This window comes from Drosophila navojoa, chromosome X (genome assembly GCF_054131105.1).
Source record: "Drosophila navojoa isolate 15081-1374.11 chromosome X, UAZ_NAV_1.0, whole genome shotgun sequence".
In the NCBI taxonomy this organism is placed as follows: Eukaryota; Metazoa; Arthropoda; class Insecta; order Diptera; family Drosophilidae; genus Drosophila; species Drosophila navojoa.
In genome coordinates, this window is record NC_142895.1 from 17909276 (window position 1) to 17930474 (window position 21199).

General features: G+C 39.8%; 2 protein-coding genes and 1 long non-coding RNA gene across 9 annotated transcripts in view; 1 reads left to right on the top strand and 2 right to left on the bottom strand.

Moving 5' to 3' along the window:
• Positions 1-21199, bottom strand: part of LOC115564802 (uncharacterized) — a 120083-nt gene that overhangs the window by 50747 nt on the left and 48137 nt on the right. The window lies entirely within an intron of this gene.
• Positions 1-21199, top strand: part of fog (folded gastrulation) — a 41782-nt gene that overhangs the window by 12035 nt on the left and 8548 nt on the right. For 3 of the 6 annotated variants that reach the window (XM_089264163.1, XM_089264166.1, XM_089264167.1), the window contains exon 3: positions 4741-4886. The exons of 1 other annotated variant lie outside the window; for it this stretch is intronic. The gene's annotated coding sequence lies outside the window, so the exon portion shown is untranslated. Of the gene's footprint in view, positions 1-4707; positions 4887-15319; positions 15480-21199 lie in introns of those variants that run through there. 2 more of the 6 variants (XM_089264164.1, XM_089264168.1) reach the window with 2 other exon arrangements.
• LOC149090678 (uncharacterized) lies at positions 7781-8625 on the bottom strand. The gene is made up of 2 exons (XR_016197390.1): positions 8147-8625; positions 7781-8110 (listed from the first exon to the last, which is right to left on the bottom strand). It is a non-coding gene; the product is annotated as an uncharacterized LOC149090678 (long non-coding RNA).

Sequence of the window (21199 nt, forward strand, 5' to 3'; positions counted from 1 at the left end):
TAATATCTAGCTATAGTTAAATAGATTTCGGCTATAAGTTATAGCTATAGCTGTTTGAATATGTATATAAATCTAGCCCCTTTTATGCAGTTGCTTTAAGGATTTGGCTATATTAAAGCTGGTTTTTCCTAAATCTAGCTAAATTTAGGTCTACATATCTTCACACACATACAGACACAGACGTGGCCCCACCTCAAGCTATATTTATGAATATGCTATAGCGGCAAATGACTGCTGATAATGGTTAATGGTTACAAAAATCGACGGTTGGGCTCTTTGACCCGCTTGGAGCACCACCGGACAACTGTGCGGCTTTTGACTGTCCCTGAGTTGAACTCAAGCTGTGGGAGGGTCGTGGAGCAGAGCGGAGTAATGAAGGCAGGGGGGGGGGGGGGGTGGTGGTGGGGGGTAGACGGCAAACTGAGCTAAGCGGACTTCTCCTTGTCATTGTCAGTTGCAATTAATTAAGCTTTAATCATGTCTTGGCCATGCAATCACTTTCGGATCTGTTGCAATCGACAGACGCAGAGTTCAAGCCTCAGGCATTCAAGTTTCTGCTGCAGCAGCGGTAGAGGCAGCGGTAGCTGTGCCAGCTCTGTCGGCTCTGTCAGCTCTGTCAGCTGGCCTCATGAATAGCTTACAAATGACTCGCACCACTCGAACCACTCGCAGACGACATTCATATCTCAGTTGGCAATTATGATTGCATTGAAATTCGTTTCATTATTTCTTGGATTCTGCGCAATATGTGTTGGATCACTCAAGATTAAGTTATCGGTAAAACTCATCGATTGTTGTACGTAATTCCAAGGGCGATAAGCTATACGAGATGTAAGTGATCTATTGACTAGCTCTAATGAGGCATAAGTGCAGACTTTATGATTGATTGTACAAGATATGAGGAAAGGAACTGTGCCAACGAATATCTTGTATAGCTGGAAGAAGGATCAAAGCGAACGATATTTGGCTTGAATATCGATTTGGATTATCTCGAGAGTTCAGCTGTATGCAGAAGGGCAAAATGATTGAAATAGAGACTTTGATATAGAGAATGGTAAAGAGAGAGAGAGAGAGGGAGAAAGAGAGAGAGAGAGAGATAGAGAGAGAGAGAGAGAGAGAGAGAGAGAGAGAGAGAGAGAGAGAGAGAAAGAGAGAGAAACAGGGAAAGAACGAAAGACTACCAAAGATGGATAGACAGATTTTAGGAAAGAAGCAGTAGATACTTGGGACTTCAGAGCAAATAAGCTACAGAAAGACAGAGACATAGATAGAGTAAGAGAGAGAGAGAGAGAGAGAGAGAGAGAGAGAGAGAGAGAAAGAGAGGCTGAGAGATAGATAGATAGATAGATAGATAGATAGATAGATCGATAGATAGATAGATAGATACACAGATTATAGGATAGATAGGAAGGAAGGAAGCAGTAGATACTTGGGACTTCAGAGCAAAAAAGCTATAAAAAGACAGAGAGATAGATAGAGTGGGAGAGAGAGAAACACATACGAATTAAGAATTACTCAAAGAAGAGAGAAATAGAGAAGAGAGGGTGTTACACAAAGAACGAGAGAGAGAGAGAGATAGACAGAGAATGAGTGATGCATCTTACTATTCACTTTTCGTGTCTCAAATGTCCTCTAACACAACTTCTACACTTTGCCTTCGGAATTGTTAAGCTAGCAAAAAAAAAAAAAAAAACAGCAAGCAAGTATTCCCCTCGGAATTATGAAGTGGCGCAACTTCTGTGGCTTGATATGGACTTGTTTTATGAACTGCAAGTCCGACTTCGGCGCTGTTTGCCCGGATAACCCTTCTGGAGCGGAGGCAGCAGTGAAAAGTTTTCATTGCTCATAAATTTTAACGCACTTGGCAATAATGATATTATAATCATTTATTTCTGCTGTCGCCGTTTTGTTGCTGTTGTTTTTTTTCTCGCTTCTCCTCCTCCTCCTCCTCCTCTTCTGTTTCTTCATTATATTTTTTATGGCCAGAAGAAAACAAGTCCAAAATTTGCGTTTAATTTAAAAGTATTTTATTTATTTTTGCATTTAGGTTTTTGCTGTTGCGGTTGTTGTTGTTGCTGTTGTTGTTGTTGTTGTTGCTGTTGTCTTTGCATAAGCGCAAATTATGAACAGCAATAAAAAAGTAACGAAGGCAACAACAACTACAGCAGCAACAACAGCAATCTGCAGAAATGCCACAAAAATTAATAAGACGTCGACAAAAAATTGTGAGATGATTGCAAACGTCTCAAAGGCAGAAGCTGCGCCGTTGGCGTCAGCGTCAGCGTCGGCGTAGGCGTCGACTGTGGCGACATTGCTTGGCGCTAATTTGATTTTTGTTGCTTTATCGGCGCCGCGGCGACTGCAGCTGTTGCAGTTATAGTTGTTGTCGATGTTGTTGTTGTCGTTGTTGTTGTTGTTGTCGTCTGGGGAGTTACATTTGTGACATTTAAACGTGTTTTTGGCACTTGACGCCGCCCGTTACTGTTATTGTTGTTGTTGTTGTTGCTGCTTTTTCACTTTTTTTTTGCCTTTGCTTTACTGTTGCTGTTGCTGCTGCTGCTGTTGTTGTTGTTGTTGTTGTTTTTGTTGGCTCTCTTCTTTTATTGTTCAATTTTTATTATCTTTCTTGATTTGCGTTTTGCTGTTTTTATAGCGCTTGCCTGATTTGTTGTTGTTGTTGTTTTTTTGTCTTTTGTTTTTGTTTTTGTTTGTTTTTGTTTTTTTGGTACAAGTTTTCACCATTGCTGTGGCCCACAGCGCCAACCCTTGCCCATGGGTAACTCGAAAATCTGGTGTCCACTCATAGAAATTTCTCAGCCGAATGCAAATTTTACTTTTATGGCTTGGCATGCTTTTAACTTGGCTATTTGCTGCTGACTTACTTACAATCTCTGTATGTGTGTGTGTGTCTCTCTCTCTCTCTCTCTCTCTCTCTCTCTGTAGTTTTTCTCTGAAATTCGATTGCAATTTGGCGCAGTGTACGAACGCACGAACGTGAGTGATCCTTGGTCCTTGGTCTGCGGGCCGACAAATTGAATGTCAAGTTGAAATGGCAGAGACCTGTTTGATTTCAAATCAACGGCAGCCAAAATAAAGATTGAAATAGACACAAAGCGTTGCGTGCGCGGGGGGGCGTGGCATGTTTAGGGTCGACACTGGCTGAGGCATATGGCGTCCGTTTCATTTCGTTGTTGTTGTTGTTTTTGGTTCCTTTACGTTGGCTGACATCGATTCGGGCGAACGCTCATCGAGGCGTAGAATTAAACTGTCAAATTCAACAAATAACTGGATTTGTTACATCGAATGCCGCTGCACGGCAAAATCGAAACGAAGGCGAAGCAGAAAGAGAGCCAAAACATTTCGATGCGCCAGTCCCGCGCACATGGGTCAAAATTTGCCAGGAAATGGCAAATGGGAAACGAGCCAGAGCTTAAAGCTATTTAACTTGAGCGCAGCTTCTACAATATTCCAGAGAAACTCATCCACTGATAAACGGGAGTACTACATATACATACATACTTATTTACTATATATGTACATATATATATTTCTATATAAACAGCTTTAATCACGACTCGATTTGGTTGTTGTGTCAAATTTTATGTAAGCTCTGACTGGAATTATACTCAAGGTCTTTTAAATGGGGTATATGTATATACAGATATAAGTCTATTTTATGTGTATATATGTATCTGATACGCCCTACACCCACAGCCGTACTTCCTCTCGGCAACAATCGTCGCAAATAGACGCAAAACATTTGCGCATTTACAAATTTGTTTTGGTCTTGTGTTACAAGAAGTCAAAAATATATACACACATTTATAAAATGCTGATATGAAAGCACTTAGCAAACATTTCCAAGTTTCAAAATCGTCTAGCTAAAGTATTTTCTTAATATACTAAAATTTGTATATCGAAATTCTGAAATAACGTAGCGAACCTCTATAAAAGCACATTTAATATGAAGTGCTTTTAGTATAAAATAAAGCTCATGGAAGCTAAAGCACATTAAGAATAGAACAAGTTTGTTATATCAAAACATATACAAATTTGGGGCTTTAAGACTACTTCCAATCTCTAGATCTCTAGATTTTACTTCTAATGTAACTTAAATTTGTTTTAAATAAGTTTGTCTTAAGGCGCTTTTATCAATTTGCATTATGAAGAAGACGAAAGCTCAAGCACATTGTAAATAATTTAAAGCTTTCATCATCAATTTATGAAACTAAGAACATTCTTGTCATGAAACTACTTTAAGTATCTAGATCTTTAGAATAGGCTTTTAAAGCCACTTGAATAAGTCTTTAAAGTAACTTTTCATTCGCATTGCTCGACTCCTGCCAGTGAAGCTTTCAGCATAATGAAGCTTTGACTTAAGTTAATCTGATCAATTTTCATTACGAAGAAAGCAAAAGCTGAAGCACATTAGAAATGAGGAAAAGCTTTGAATTCATATACATTAATTTCTAAAATTAAAAAAATTCTTGCTATGTAACTACTTCAAGTCTCTAAGCTCAAGTGCTTTAAGCTTAGCTTTAAAACAACTCTAATGAGCTTTTGAAGCCTACAGCTGCATTTAAGCAACTTTAAAGACACAAAAACCTTTGACTAGCTTATGAATTGCAGAAAATGTATTTAAAGTTGATTATAATATTATCATTTGCTGACTCTTCTATTTGTTTTCCCATTTCCCCCTTTTTGCAGCCATCCCGCAGCTTGTCCGTCTGAGAGAAAGAGAGAGAGAGAGAGAGTGAGAGAGAAGGGAGATACGCACACATCCTGCGCCAGGATTGTCAGCCACACTTCAGTGCAAAAAAAAAAAGTGTTGGTGCTGCATTTGGTATTCCCGCTGCCATTTGACATTTATGTCGCCTGCTTCTGGGGTGAGTAGTGTAATAATATATGAATATACGGCATCCACATAAATATTGATGAATATTTTTTGGATTTTTGTTAATTTGTTGTTTTCGCGCTGATAAATATTGAAATGTGAAGGGAGGGGGCAGTTGGAGCAGGGGGAGGTGACAGGGGGCAGACAGTCGCGCTGCATAATTGTGAATGGGTTGCGTTCGCCTGCTGATTGAAATTTATTTCACTATAAATATTTTGCTTTGCTTCATTTGTTCGATTTCGTTTTTCGCGCTGCTGTTTTAGTTGATTAAACACAATTGTTTACTCGCATTTTTTTCAATTTTATTTTATTTTATTTCATTTCATTTCATTTCATTTTATTGAATTTATTTGTGTGTGTTTTTTTCTTTTTGCTGCAAATGCATTTTCTGGCAGAGTTTTTCTTTATCACAAGTGCCATAAATTACGCGACTGCGCCGAAATGTTCGCTCGCCATGCATAAATATTGCCAATCGACAGCAGCAGCAGCAGCAGCAGCAGCAGCAACAGCAACAGTTGCTGCTGCTGTGCATCGGCATAAAAATTACAAAATCCAAATTAATGAACTCTCGGCGCTATTAAATTGGTTCAATAACATTTCAATTGCGTTGACATAATTTTAATTAAAATAAAGTCAACTACAACAGCATATATATGTATATAAACGAAACCCGAAAAAACATACACACACACAATAATATTGGATACTCGCAATGAATTTCAAGTGGAGCTGGAGCCCGAGTTCGCTGAGCTGTCGAAATCGAATCGAAGCGCTAACGGGGTTATCCAAGCAGCGCTCTCTGCGCGATTTGCATTTAATTGCATTTACCAGGGCTGCATGCCTAATATGACCGCCCAGCCACCCCCAAGGGCCCACTAACCGTGCTGCCCCTGCCCCTGCCCCCGCTTAATGCCAGACATGCGGCCAAGGTGGCCTCCAGCTGCCACTGCCTCAGTGTCTCGATGTGTCTCTGTGTCGCACCGTCTCACTGCGAGAGTCGAATGCCGCGCACCCGGAAGCGATTGCCGTGCGGCCAGATAACTGACCATGTGCCCGACGTACAGTGAGCACTCGGAATACAGAATGTGTGTGTGTGTGTGTGACAGAATGAATAATAATAATAAAGCGCGCAGCCACCGTCGCTGACGCACTTGCCCCTGTTGCAGCCGCTGGCACTTGCCCCTGAACGGCTCGAGCTCTGCAGAAAATTCGGGTATGCTCGACTCACAGTTAAGTGGGGCAATTGTAATGCCTCTTTAAAGTGCTTCCCGATATCTTATACGATTGTTATCGATGTCATGAAGAGAGAGAGGGAGAGAGAGAGAGGGAGAGAGAGAGAGATAGAGAGAGAGAGAGAGAGAGAGAGAGAATGAGGTAGAGAGAGAGAGTACATCATCGAGTCTACAAGTGGACTCCACACATTCCAATATAGGGTTCCAACTGGAATGTCATATCCTATAAGAACTCTCTTCTACAGGGTATCTATACGCAACTCATCATTACATCACATATATATGTACATATATATATATGTATGTATTTCATACATATGGAAAAGCCCATACCATCTGCATATGTGAAGAAGTCCAAGTGCGATAATGTAAGCAGAATCCAATTCAATTCACGCAGCGCTGCCAGATCTGTAACACTTTATTTATTTTTAGCCAGATCAAAGTGGAATTGAAATAGAAATTATCATAAAGGCATTTACCACATTTAAATAAATAAATAAAGGGAAATGGTTTTTAGTTTTAAAATATTGTGAATGAATGCATAACGAATGAGTCGGCGACGAGTCGATCGATGCTGCCACCTGGTCTAAAACATATTCAAGCGCTCTGGCAACTCAGGCCTTAAATCTGACAAGGCCAACTGTTTCCAAGTACTAGAATATCGACGAATGTTTCATATACTTATTTTGATATACAATATAAGGAATCGTTATTCATATTACTCTTAAAGTTTTTGTAAAGAATAATAAACTTGTCTTTGGATATAGTTATCCAGTAATAATATAATGAGATAGGTATAAGAAGGTATAAGGAGTTAAAGAGGAATGCTTTTTATATTGAATGCAAATAAATGGAGTTGGATGGGAATGCGGAAATTTGGATGTGCTTAAACTAGTTTACAGCTATACAGAACTATTCCATGTTTCTCATTATATCTGTTTAACATATGTCTAGCTTTTGGGCTTAATTTGCCTTGCGTAAAGTATTTCTATATTATCAACTCGAGTTGCTAGGTTCTCGAAGGTTCTTGTATGTATACTCTATTTATGTAATATATGTTGTATATTCTCGGTTATGTTGAGCTTACTTGGTTTTTGTTATAAGAACTTTGTTCATTCCCTCAGTTATATTGTATGATATATTGTATTTTCAGTCTTAGGATCAATTTTGCGTATTTTTAGCTATTCAAGCTAACCCAGAATTTTAATAATCATAAAATAGTTTGGAGTATGTACTGAAGCCTTAGATATTAATTTTTAATAGTCTGGCAAGTAGTAAATAATTTATTAGATATTAAAGCCTTGTCTCATCCATCCACTTTAATTTTTAATCCCATTAAAACTCTCCCCTCCACAATATATAATTACAGGGTATCATTGAGCTTAGACCTGCTGGCACCCCCAGCAAAATTCTTTAAAGTCAGCGTAAATTGCAAAAAAATGAAAGTAAATATAAATAATAAAAAAAATATATATATATTTTTAAATAAAAATGAAAATAGTTGGTGGTGCTCGGTGGCTCGTTGTAGTTCGCAGTGTGGGTCAAGTCGTTTAATGTAATAACAATGATAATTATTTATCAATTAAGCAGCTACATTTAATTCAATTTAAAGCGAGTATATTGAAGCTCTTCTTCTGCCATTTATTTTGTGTTATTTTTTTTTATTTGTTGTTTTTTTATTTTTTATATGTCTTACTTAATTTATGCGGCAAGAGTTCAATTGCGTTCAAAATGTCAATAATTTGCTGCGGTTGTCCGCTGGGTTATTGATACATTTGCTGTTGTTGTTGTTGTTGTTGTTGTTGTACTGTGAATTGTCTCATGAATTTTGCATGCGACAATTTATTATTGATTTACTTTACAGCGCTGCCAACAACAACAACAACAACAAGAAAGCTAACTAAACATAGATAGAAGCATATCCAGCCTGCCTGCCTGCCTTTGCTGCCTTCTCCAAAATGCCTGCTCTATATAATCAACTACCCTACACACACACACACACACACACACACACACACACACACACACACACACACACACACACACACACACATACATTTGAATTGTTTGCACATTTCCATTTGCTTCACATGGCAAATGAAAACGTGTCAAAGGTGTTTGCAATTTCGCAGTCAATTGGCATTAATTGAGTGTGAACACAAAAATATTTTGTAAATCGTCATTTCACTGAGTGTATCAGTGTGTGTGTGTGTGCGTGTGTGTGTGTGTGTCAGTGTGCGTGGCATGATGGGCTCGCAAAATGCGTCGCGCAATATGCAAATTGATTTACCGAACAATTCATTTGGCAAAATGTGTTGCATAAGCCGCTATGGCAATTCGAGGCCCAAATGGCAAATGGCCGCCGCATTGCCACATTTCTGTTGCAATTGCCAATTTGCAGCAAAGCCAAAGTGCAACGGCGCACTCGGCTGCCCATTGACTGCACTCGTAGCACTCGTTCCTAGGCGCTGCAAACTAAATAAACAATATGAAAAACACTTTCCCATGGGCCACATGCAAAAAAATTAATTGTATACACATATACACCTCTCTCTCTCTCTCTCTCTCTCTCTCTCTCTCTCTCTCTCTCTGCATATGGTTAGACGTGTGCTAATCCAATTGACTGTTGCATATTTTGAACTCAAAAGTTTGCCAATACTAATTTCATTTCTGGCATCCAGCTCCACTTGCAGCAGACAATGGGATCCAAAGGCAAAGGGTAGGCCCACAAATTTGATTAGATGTGTGCCAAAATCTTCTCGGAGCAAAGTTTCAGCTTTGGTTCTGGGCGAGGCAAATTCATCTAATGGCATTTTTGAAATTGATTTAAGAAGTTATTCCTGCGAAGGGATTCATATTTTCTGTGTTTTTGCTTAGACAGGGTTGTTCGTATTAGATGCAGCCATCTGGCAGCCCTATGTCTTTTGAGAGAGACATCAAAGTAATTGTGTTTTCTCTTATAATAAAAAGGGTTGTAGGGTTGCCAGCTGGATCCGTCGAATACGGAAAACCTTTATAAACGTGAAATGGCCTAAGCTCAGTCTTAAGTCAGAGGCAAAGGGAAACGTCTCAGCATATGCTGAGATCTTTTAGTCTCTGCCTCACTTGAGTGCTATAAATATTGATTTATACTTAGGCATTAAGTATTTAATTCATAATCTTTTAAATATCCATTAGCTGAACCCTAATCTCTCCTATCCATATGTACTCACTGATCTATTTAGCTATATATCCATATATCATACAGTGCTTCACAGCTTGTTTCAACCAGCACCTCAAACAAATTTGGTTGGTCTATAAAATCTAAGCCATTGGGCATATAAACAAAAATTAAACGCTGGTTTTTAGTATGATGTTTAAACTAATACAAAATGAATTTATTTATTTTTAAAATATTTTTTCAATATTTAATCATGCTTAAAAACTAAAAAAAAATTAGACAAAAACAGCTCCACTGTTTATTTCAATACGAAATAATAATATAAAAATTAATTATTAATTTAGATCAATTCAATTTAATTATTCATCAATGAATTTAGAACTTTGATATTGAAATGTCAAAAAACGAAAATATTCCAATTTCATCTACATCAATGCAGCGCCCACAATATAGGGTATCTGCTCGTCATTTACGGCCAGCAGCCAGAGCTGCTCTTGTGCCGCCCCCAGAGGTATCAATCGATTCAAATCGATCCACTCGAATCGCGATCGGCTTTCATGCTCATGTGAAGCATCGTTCGATCTGTTAATTGTGGTGCGAAACTTTCACATGCTTCTTGGCAAATAGAAATCTTGGGGGTACTTCTAGCCGCAACTACAGTGTGGGGGTGTGGCATTTAATGAAATTATCAAAATCGATTCGCATCACGTTTTCAAAATATACCAAAATATACCAATGTATGTATATAAATATATATTTTTTTTGATTTGGCAATTTTTCTATTATTACATGCCGCCCACAAAAGCGATCATAAAATGCACACACACACACACACACACATACGTACATACACACACATGCTTCAAATATGGCACAAATGAAGGTTTGGCCTTGAAACCTGCGCTAAATGCGTGAAAAAAAAAATCATTAAAAAAAAAACTAACAACAAATAAACAGCAACAATAACAACTACAACAACAACAGCAACGAAAATACCAGCAGCTAGTGATAAACAATTGTTTTCTCTTTTTTTTTTTCCTCACTTATTTAGTTTTATTTCTTGTTTGGCTTTTTTTTCTGCTTTGTTGATTGGCCTGTCACGAATTTGTTGTGTTCACTGTTTGCGTGCTTTTGGCCGCCCTTTGCATTGCGAAAATGAAAAATAAAATACCCAAAAAAAAAGAGGCATATATGTATGTATGTATGTATATATAGAAAACAATTGTGAAAACTGCAAAAATTGAATTCCAAACAAGCAACACAACAACAACGACGCGCATTGCATTTGAATTAGAAATTCATAAAAAAAAGCCAAAAAAAAGCAAAAAAAAAAAATTGAAATTGAAATTTGGATTTGAACTCGAGTTGGATTTAATTTGCGATAGCCCGAAATGCGTGTGCCATCAATGCAAGCGCACATTATTTTAATTAGCTAATTTCACACAAAGGGGGGAGTGGGGGGTAGAGAAAGATGGGGAAATACCATACCATACACATGTATGTGTGTGTGTGTAGACCTGTGCTGGCTGGCAAACACATGCGAATTGGGTTTTTTTTTTCTTCTTTGTCTTTGGCCCAGCGCAGACTTTTGGTTTGGCCCCAAGGCCCGCGGGATAGACCCAAACAACCAAGTTTTTAGTCTCTGTTTGTCTTTTGGAGCAAAGCAACTGTTTCAGTTTCAGTTCCATTTGGGTGTACTCTTGGCTTGGCTTGGCTTGCTTTTTATAATTGCCCACGATGTAGAGGGAAATTTGTGGCTATATATGTATATACATATATGTATATATGCATGTAATATTTATGTGCGTGTACTTATATATAAGATAATAGATCTAGACTTTATCAAGTTGTAATTACATTTCTATATTGTATATGATGTGATATGATGTATATTAAATTGAGAATTTGGGCATTTCCATCTCTTTATCGGATTATGATATTATATTCTATATGATACATATCATATTATATATGAGAGAATTAACTGAAATATATATATTTAAATAAATATAGATATCATATAACAATAAGAGTTTTGGCATTTGCATTTAATTCTCTATCGACTTTCGATATTATATATGATATGATATATATTATAATTAGAATTGTAGCATTCTCTGATTACTAACCAACTTTTAATCACATTTAAATATTTTATACGATATGATATATCTTATAATAATAGAGATTGTGCATTTCCAGTTAACTCTCCTTATATATATATATTATGATATATATTATTATATTATGATATATATTATAATAAGAGTTCTGACATTTCCTTTTAATTCTCTGTGGGATTTCAATATTATATATGATATGATATATGTATATTATAATTGGAGTTTTAGCATTTTCTGATAACTATCTGTCTGCTTTCGATATTATATATTATATGATATGATATATATTATAATAAAAGTTTTGGCATACATAGAAAGTAAAAGATCAGCAATATATACATACTCTATTTTTTCACTAGACTTAACAAAACTTGGTTAAGTCACATTTCAATATCATAGACGATATGATATATCTTTGGGCATTTCCAGTTAACTCTCTTTCTGATTTTAATAATTCATATATACATATATATTATGATATATATTATAATAAGAGTTCTGGCATTTCCTTTTAATTCTCTGTGGGATTTCAATATTATATATGATGTATTATAATAAGTCTCTTGGCATTTCCCTTTAACTCTAACTCTGATTTCGATTGTATCTATGATGTGATAAATGTGTATCATAAAGCTTTTAGCGTTTCCTTTTAGTTCTCTGTCTGAAGTGCCGCAATGCTTGGGTATATGCATTTATTTCAACAGTCCATTCATTCGTCAATTAACTGTTGAGTAAACAAAGTCTTTAACAACAAATCACTTTCAGCCTAAGCCCCGGCACACCTCTTGGCTAAATTGTCTTCTCCTTCCGCTTCTCTCGCTTATTCAGCTCATATTCAGCTTTGCCGGACTGGACAAAGAAACAAAGCGTTCATAATTACTTCACTAGCAATATAGTTTTATTGGGGGTACTCCCTCATTAGTATCTCTCACATGCACTCCAAAACTCTCGTGATACATGCGACTGGGCTGACGGATGCTCGAGACTTTTGTTTCGATTTGATGGCGCTCAATGAGTGTGAGTCGGTGTGAGTCGATGTGTTGTGATGTGATATAAAATTGTCGTAAAGTGCATATAAATAGAATTGGACAAAGTAGTTTTTGGGCTTTGACATTGCTGAATTCCAGACATTTATGGACCGATCGATCTGTGCCTGTGTGTGTGTACATGTACTATGTCTAGATCAGACTTATTTTTAGCTACTGTTTTGTTGGGTTTCGGTTTTGGCCTCCGGCACGCGCACTCTCAATAAATGTCCATTAGTTGGCGCCCAAACTTATCATCAAGTTCAAGTCTCTCTCTCTCTCTCTCTCGCTCTCTGTCTGTATGTGCATTTGTCTGTGTCTGTGCCCAAAACGAAATTGATGTGTCTCCAGTCGACCTTATCGATGCTTATCGTTCGACTGTCTCTGCTCGCAGCTCTGTTGCATGCAATTAGACGCTGTCCATTTGTGAGGTAGTCACAATGGCATACAGACATGCACTTGCTGTTATTATGATTGTTGTTTTTTTCCTCACTTTTTTTTTTGTTTGTTTGCTTGTGCTGTCTATCTTTAGAATTTGGCCAGACAATGGCCAGCAGCAGTAGCTGCCACCGAAGTCTCAGCAGTCGCGACTGTCTAACACTTTGATAAACCGCAGACGCCCGTCAGCGGCCACAGGGCCCACCGACACACACACACACACATATATATACATACATATGGCAGTTGTATCTGACAGATAGAGCTACATATGCAGCTGCTGCTGATCTTGCAATTGTGTGGATCATCAGAGAACAGCGAGTGCAACAAGCTGCGGCGTCTGGCATTGAGAGCGTTAATTGAATTGCAAACAGCTAAGCGCATTGCGCTGGCAAGCGAAAGCTGTCTTCGGTGCTGAATCAGAATCGTATCGATGATGTCTATGTGAGTGTGTGTGTGTCTGTCTCACTTTCGTTGGCCAGCCACTGGCTGACCTGTGTTTGCAGCTCGGCTCATGCAGATGTTGGCTTGTTTTGCTGTCGCCGCTTATCACTCGATAAACAGCCGGAAAAGTTCGAGCTGAATAACTGCTGTACATGCAGCTAGTTTTTTTGGCGTCTCATTATTGTGTTTTATATGAAAATAATTAAATATTTGTGTGTATATGTAGCTGTATGTCTGTCCGTCATCTGATAGACGACACAAGTATTCCGGCTTGAAGACGTAGCTATTTGCTTTTATCTCGACCTGAGCTATCTGTCTTAGCCATATGGCTAGGGGCAGATGTAACTGCATGGCTGCCTTAAGCAATAAGAAAATTCAGTTGGCATTCAATTTCACGATATCTGCACTGTATTTCTATCTCTGTCTTGCAACATGCCCAGATAAAGCCCGCTATCTATCGGCTTGTCTATTTTAATAAAGCCTATTTGTCAATCTAATTGACGACCTATTTACACAATGCTACGATAAAGATGCGGTAGATAGGTCAGGGTTTTTTTTAGATATACACAAGTGAAAGCCAGATAAGAGTGCATCTCATTGATGAATCCACTTGAAGCTCTCGGGCTTAGCTGAAGCCAAGCCAACTTCAAGGACTTGCTGTCACGCAAGCTTATGTAACTGCTGCTAGCCTCGGCTAGCTTATCACACGCACACACGCACGCACACACTGGCACATGGAGCGTAATCAGACAATACCCTTGGCCAGATCAAGTGCATTGCATGACAAGAGCGAACGAGCGAAAGAAGGGCAGATGATGAGAGAATCGCTTGCACCAAGGTATCTTTTTGCTTGTTCGCCGCTATCAGTGCACGCACACATGGCCAAGATGCAGATACAGATACAGATACAGATACAGATACATTGCTCAGATACTTTTCACCTTGCTGCTGCTGCTGCTGCGATAACAGCTGCGGCAAACAATGCAAGGACGCGGCACGTACGAGCTGAGCTCAGCTGTGAGCCGAGCAGAGCAGCTCTTATCACTCGCTCTTCCACTCTCCCACTCTCCCACTCTCTCTCTCTCTCTCTCTCGCTCTCTCTGTGTGTGTAACTGTAACAATTGTATCTGAATGGAGTGGATCAAGGCTGCGATGACTGTGCAGGTAGGTGACAAGTGTCTACCTGGCCACGTTCCACGCTCCACAAACCAAATCCGCTAGCTGCATGTGTGTGTGTGTGTGTGCGTGTGTGTTTGTTTATCTTCGGTCTCTCTGTGTGTGGCAGGATCGTTGCGGCAACGGCAACGGCAACAAGTGGCAACAAATTTGCCGCCAAATGGCAACTGCCTGGCAGCTCGATCTGCCATAAATTTGTTGCTCTTGTTGCCTGCAACAGCGGGGCAGCTGTTGTTGTTGCTGTTGCTGTTGCAGCGGCTTCTGCTTCTGCTTCCTCTTCTTCTTCTTCTACCACCTCTCCTTGCTCTTCTTGTTGGCCGTTGCGTAAGTTTATCTTTTACTCTGCTTAGAGCTGATCGGTTTTGTTCTCTCCGCTGCTCGCACACAAGTCTTCTGTCTATCTTACGCTCTTCTGCCGCGCTCACTCGCTCTCTCACTCACTCACTCTCTCTGCCTCTCTCTGTTGCTGTGTCTCTTGCTCTCACTATCTCTCTCTCGGTGTGTAGTTCTTTAAATTTGGTTTTCTTGCTCGTCGTCGTCGTTCTCGACGATTTGTACGTCTATTAGCTGATACGATATTTTCGTGTACTTCCACTCAGTCTGCATTCAGATCTCCAGCCAAACAAATCGCAGAGCGCGCTCTCCTTAATCAAATTTACAATTTTATCAAACAAACATTCTCGAAAATTCAATTCACGTATTTAAAAAACAATAAACAAAATAATCAAATTAATAATTATCATAATAAACAGCTGTGTTTCAGTGAAAAGTGTTTTTTAAATATTTTTATTTTTATTTTTATTTGATTTTTTTTTTGGCAATGCCAGCTTCAAGCTGTGAGACATAAAGATACAAGTGAAGTTACAGTTACAGTTATAAATACAGTTAACCGAAACCTTGCACTAATTGGATACACTTTTCACGGCCATACATACATATATATACTATATATATATATATATATATCAGCTACATCTCTACACGCAAGTGAGTGAAAAGTCTTGGAAAATGTTCGTTCAATTGCGTTGCGGCAGCGCGCGAATAGTTTTCCCACGCTCGTCGAATAATGCGCAAATTGAAAACTTTTAAGTGGAAAAACACAACATGGAAAATGGGAAATGGGTAATGGGCAATGGGCAAAAAAATGGCAATGGACTGGTAAACGCTGTAGTAATTAGGAAAAGATACAGAACAGACCCAGCCAGGGCTTGCTAGGTGACGAGAGATACATTTCGTGTTTTTTTTTCTTTTTTTTTTTTCCGTGTTTTCGAAAGGCAAACAAACGCTGTCTTACGAGTGTTTTGTAAATACAATGGAGGGTGTATGTGTGTGTGTGTGTGAGTATTGGGGGGAAGCTAACAACAGCAAATGCTGGCAGGTTGAGGCAGCTTCAGGTTCTCACGGACAACCTGTTGGGCTGGCCTGGACCTGGACCTGGCCAACAGGCGAGCTGGCGAGCGCATAAAGTGTTGGCCAGCAATTGAGCATCAGCATGTCTGTGCCTGTGGGCGGCTGGGCTGTTGGTGGGTTGCTGGGTCAGCTACAGCCATGACCTCTGCAAGTTTGTGTACACTGTATTATTTTGGGTGGAAGTGAATGAAGTGAGCCAGAAATGAAAATGAAAAGCACATTCAAAACAATCAACGGCCGCAAACAACAACATTGAAATGCCTGTGTGTATGTGTGTGTGTTGGTGTGTGGAAAGCAGAACTCCAAACAGCACAACAGCAGAAACAATTATAATATGAGTCAAGCAACTGCCAAAAGTTGCGCTACACTCACTCACTCACTCACTCACTCACTCAGTCAGTCACACGCACAGCTGGGCATGCCGGCACACAGAGCCAACATGCTGCATGTTGGGACTTAACATACTCAAAGATCTTAGCGCACATTTGCATAAGCATTGCATTGAGGCATTCTCTTTGGGCATGCCCGCCTATATATATATCAGGCTGAGCGCTAGCTTATGCTAATGAGCCGGGGCCACATGGGGCGCGGAAGAGCTTAGGGCCCAAATCGAATGCCGTCGATATGCAGCATGAAGTTGGGCATCGAGTAGAGCATCGCATCGGTCGCCTAATAGCAGCTGCTAATTTTTTTTTTTTGGTTTCAAATTCTGTTCGCTGGCCTCTTGCATGCGATTCGCTCTCAGTTGTTTGCTTTTGGACTTTTATGTCGATTATTATTGTTGCTGTTGTTGGTGTTGCTGTTGTTGCTGTTGTTGGTGTTGTTTTTGCTGCTGCCTTTTCATTTTGATTGGACTCAAATTTCGTGCCTCGCTTGACGTTCGCCGGGTTTTTGGCTGGCCTAAGTGCGACTTAATGTAAATCGATTCGAATGCGTTTTTATGAATTCGGCACGCGTCTGCGTGCGCATTTCAGTGCTACGTTCGTGTCGCACTGTTCACACACACACACACACACACATGCACACACACACACACACATGCAGTCATTCGCATACTCTGACCAGTTGTTAGTAGCCAAGGCACCAGGCACACCCATACGCACACCCACACGCACAACTAGGGCAGTTGTTGCATGCTAACCGTCCGTCCGTCTGTCCGTCCGTCCATCTGTCCGTCCGTCAGTGGCGCCGCATTCGCGTCTCGCCGTCCAGCTGCTGCATATCATAAACAAAGCTCGATTCACTTGGCAGCCTATCAAAATTTGTGCTTCCGCCAAAATGTGTCCAGAGAAGAAACGCACCGACAGCTGATGGATGCCCGGATTGCAGCTAATATACCCGACAGCAGAATTCGAGCAGTTTACTCTTCAGTTTGGCATATTTGTGTAAATGTGGCTTGATCAATTTGGGAACTCAGTTTGTTAACCTTAGCTTGACTTAGACGCTCATGAGTTATTTTTGTAATGTTCGAGTGTTATTCACCTTTGACTTATTAGAAAGAAATACTAGAATATAGTTTTTATTACACTCAATTAAGAGTGCGGTGGAATTCAACTTGAGTAAATGATCTTGAAATATATGTTACATACATATACATATATATATACATATACATATATATGAATGTATGTATGAATGCATAAATGTGTGAATGTATGAAAGAATGAATATATGGGTATATGAGTGTATGTATGTATGTAGGTATGGATGTATGAAACTATTCATGTATGAATGCTTGAATGTATCAATCTGTGAATCAATGAATGTGTGAATGTGTGAATATAAAACAGTATGTATGTATGAATCTATGAATCTATGGATCTATGAATCTATAAATCGATGAATGCTTGCATGTATGAATCTGAGAATCTAGGAATCAATGAATCTATCAATCTATGAATCAATGAATCTATGAATCTATAAATCTTTGAATCTATAAATCTGTGAATGTTTAAATCAATGAATGCTTGAATGTGAGTGAATTAATGTGTATGAATGTATGCAGTTATATATCATTCATACATATATATGTATATATTCATACATATGAGTGCATCTTTGCCTATATGATTCACTGCCAGCAACATCACTTTGAGTATTGCTCGTATACACATTCATTCGTCCATCAAAAATGATCTACAGAGCATCTGCTAGTCATGCACTTCAGCCCGAGTCCTGCACATTTGTTTATTTTGCAATTGGGTCACGAGTTTTGGCCACCCTCAACCCAAGGCGAGCAGCGAGCCAGGCCACCTGGTGGCACAGCTAACAGCTAACCGCTGGGTGCCGCTGGTTGCCGCTGAATGTTGCTGCGTGCTGATTGAAAGCGGCGCGCTGTGCGGCATTTCACACGCTCGTCTCACACGCAACGCACTCTGGGTTTGGAAATCAATTTTCCATTTTCCATTTTCAATTATCAATTTTGCAATTTTCCAGTTTTCCATTTGCGATAAATATACGTTGCAGTCACCGCGGAGGAGTGAGGGGCATCATCGAATGCTTCCTAGACTTCGATCATGCCTCATTTAGCGGCAATTCAGCGACAATAGGCAACAATTTATTGCAGTTGCAAGTCGAGCCAAACAAAGGGCGACAATTGTTTGCATTCCCCAAGTATTTATTAGATAAGTGACCGTCTCTCTTGCCACACCCTCCGCCCTCTTGCATCTAATGGCATTGCCAGAGACGATGATGTCAGTCCAGTCGGTTGCAGTTCGACAAGTTCGTGAAATTGGCCCAGTTGATGGATGCAAAACTACAAAAACAAAAAAAAAACCTTGCGATGATGCGATCGCCCAGCTCTAGCTGTACAATATTATCATTATCATTATCATTATGCTTAATAATTACTATTATTATTATTGAGCTCGAAGATTTTGTGAATGCGCATTTATTAATTACTTGGCTCTCAGTTAATTGATGTGCAAATTAATTCTTCACTCGCTTGGCCTCCGATCGCCGCAGTGCCGCAGCATTTCCTGAGCTGATCTCATAAATAACTATAAATATATCTATGTATAAAATGATTGCCGCGACTATTTTTAATTGCAGTTATCTGGCTGCAATAGTCGCCTATAAATAGCCACACTTTTCACTCATTTATATCGTCGTCTTCTTCGTCTTCTTCTTCTACTTTTTGGTGGGGGGGCCAAGTTGATGCCTACTAAATAAGCCGGTAGTTAAGCAGTTCGCACGAATTGTAACGGTTCTCAAGTGCGTTGCCAGCAACAACAACAACAACAACAACAACAACAACAACAACAGTTACAGTTGCTTGCCACAGCGACAACTTGGCATCCAGTGTCCATTGGTTTAGGCCGCCTTTTGGCCGCTTGGCCAACTCGATCGTTGCCAAGCTGAGTGATTGCTGAGCGCTGGCTATGGCTCTGACTCTCTGACTATCTGACTCTGAGTCTCTGGTATTGGCAAAGCTGTTAAACGGCTATGAAAACTAAATGACACCGCCGCTGGCAGCACCATCTCCGCCCGCATCGGCACATAAATAAACCACAAGAGCGGTGTAAAATTGCGTTCCAGTTGCCTGCTGAACTACTATGAGCCGCATGCCCCAGCCCCTGCCGCTGCCCCTGCCCCAACCGCTGCCCCTGCCGCTGCTTTGCATGTTGTTGCTGCGGCGCATCAGCAGCAGCAACAACTTTGTTGTTGTTGTTTTTGTTTCATTTAAGCCCGACTGTTTTGCATTTGTTTCAATTTTTACGACACGACTGAGGCCCAAAAACTGGTTGATATACTATTTAGCCGTAGTTCCAACTCGACATGTACATATATCTCTCTCTATATATATGTACATGTATCTGTATTTGTATATATATATCAACATGTTGGCAGCTACACACATGCAAGACAACAAACAGTCCACGTGCGTAGGCAACGCTGGCAAACCAGCTTCGTTAGCTTTGGCTCTCGATTGTATAATTCTTTTGGCCAGACATTGACATACTCTGTGTGGCCTGCTGAATGCATAATAAGCCACTTCTAATGGCCACTCGAGCACTCTGTAGCCAGGCGAGTGCCAGTTGCTGCTAATTGGACTACTTTGATCATCAGCTGTGCTCGCAAATGAGTAATTGAATGCCCATGCAACAGACACACACACACACTCAGTGTATATGAATATGTATTGTAATTGTGCTAGATGGCAGCCTCCATCGATGCACTCCAACTGTAAACGTCTTAGCCAGCGATGAGATCACTAATGATGCAATGCCGGCTGCATGCCTGCACTGCGAACAGGGCCAACACAATTGGGCAATGGGCAATGGGCAATGGGCGATGGGCGATTGGGCAGCGCTTCCAAAAATACATTTCTGTTGCAGATTTCCAGCTCACTTCGACCCACTCCAATCGACTCCATCCCAGCAGCCGCACCACAATGAGAAACAAAAAGAAAACAAAAACAAAAACAAAATCGAAAGCAGATGACTTATTGTTTGGACAACTGAGAAAGCAAAACCAAAATCCAACTTCAAATGCCAGACTGAAGCATCATTGCGCGTCTCTGGTGTAAGCAAGTCGATGCTGGCATACACTTGACGGGAGACTCGAAATGATTTTACAGGCGATACGATAATGCGATTTATCAAATATGATAGACTGCCAGATACTTGGGCTGGAGCACATGATGCATTGATAAATAGATAGGATACGCTGTGCTCTGATGCTGACTTCCTTGCCTCAGCAATGCCTTTCGTGAGCTGTGATAGGGTGAATTTATTGCAGTTCGATTTTTAATCGAATCAAAGTAGATTGTGAATCGAATACAACTTCCTTTTTAGGGGAACGCAACTCGATTATAAATCCAATGCCACTCGATTGGGAATCGAATGAAACCTGATTGTGTATCGAATAAAAATCGATTGTTAATCGAATGCAATTCGCTCTTCAATCGAATGTGAGTTTATTGCAACTCGATTGTCAATCAAATGGTACTGGATTGTTAATCAAATGGCGGTCGATTGTAAGTTAATTGCAGCTCGATTACAGATTGACTTCATTTTAATTTCATTGCAACAGCTCAGAAGCAGCTCGATTGATTAATACTCGATTGCATCTCGCTTGCAACTCGATCGCAATTATGATGAAAATCGATGGCCAACTCGATTGCAGCCCGATTACAACTCAATTGTGACGTGGTTGTTAGTCGACCGGGGAATCGATAGCATCTCGATTGCAACCTGATTGCAATTTCATTGCAACTCAATTGATAGTCAACTGTAAGTCGATTGCAACTCGATTGTAAATCTGTTGGAAATCTAAATCAGAAAATACATTGATTG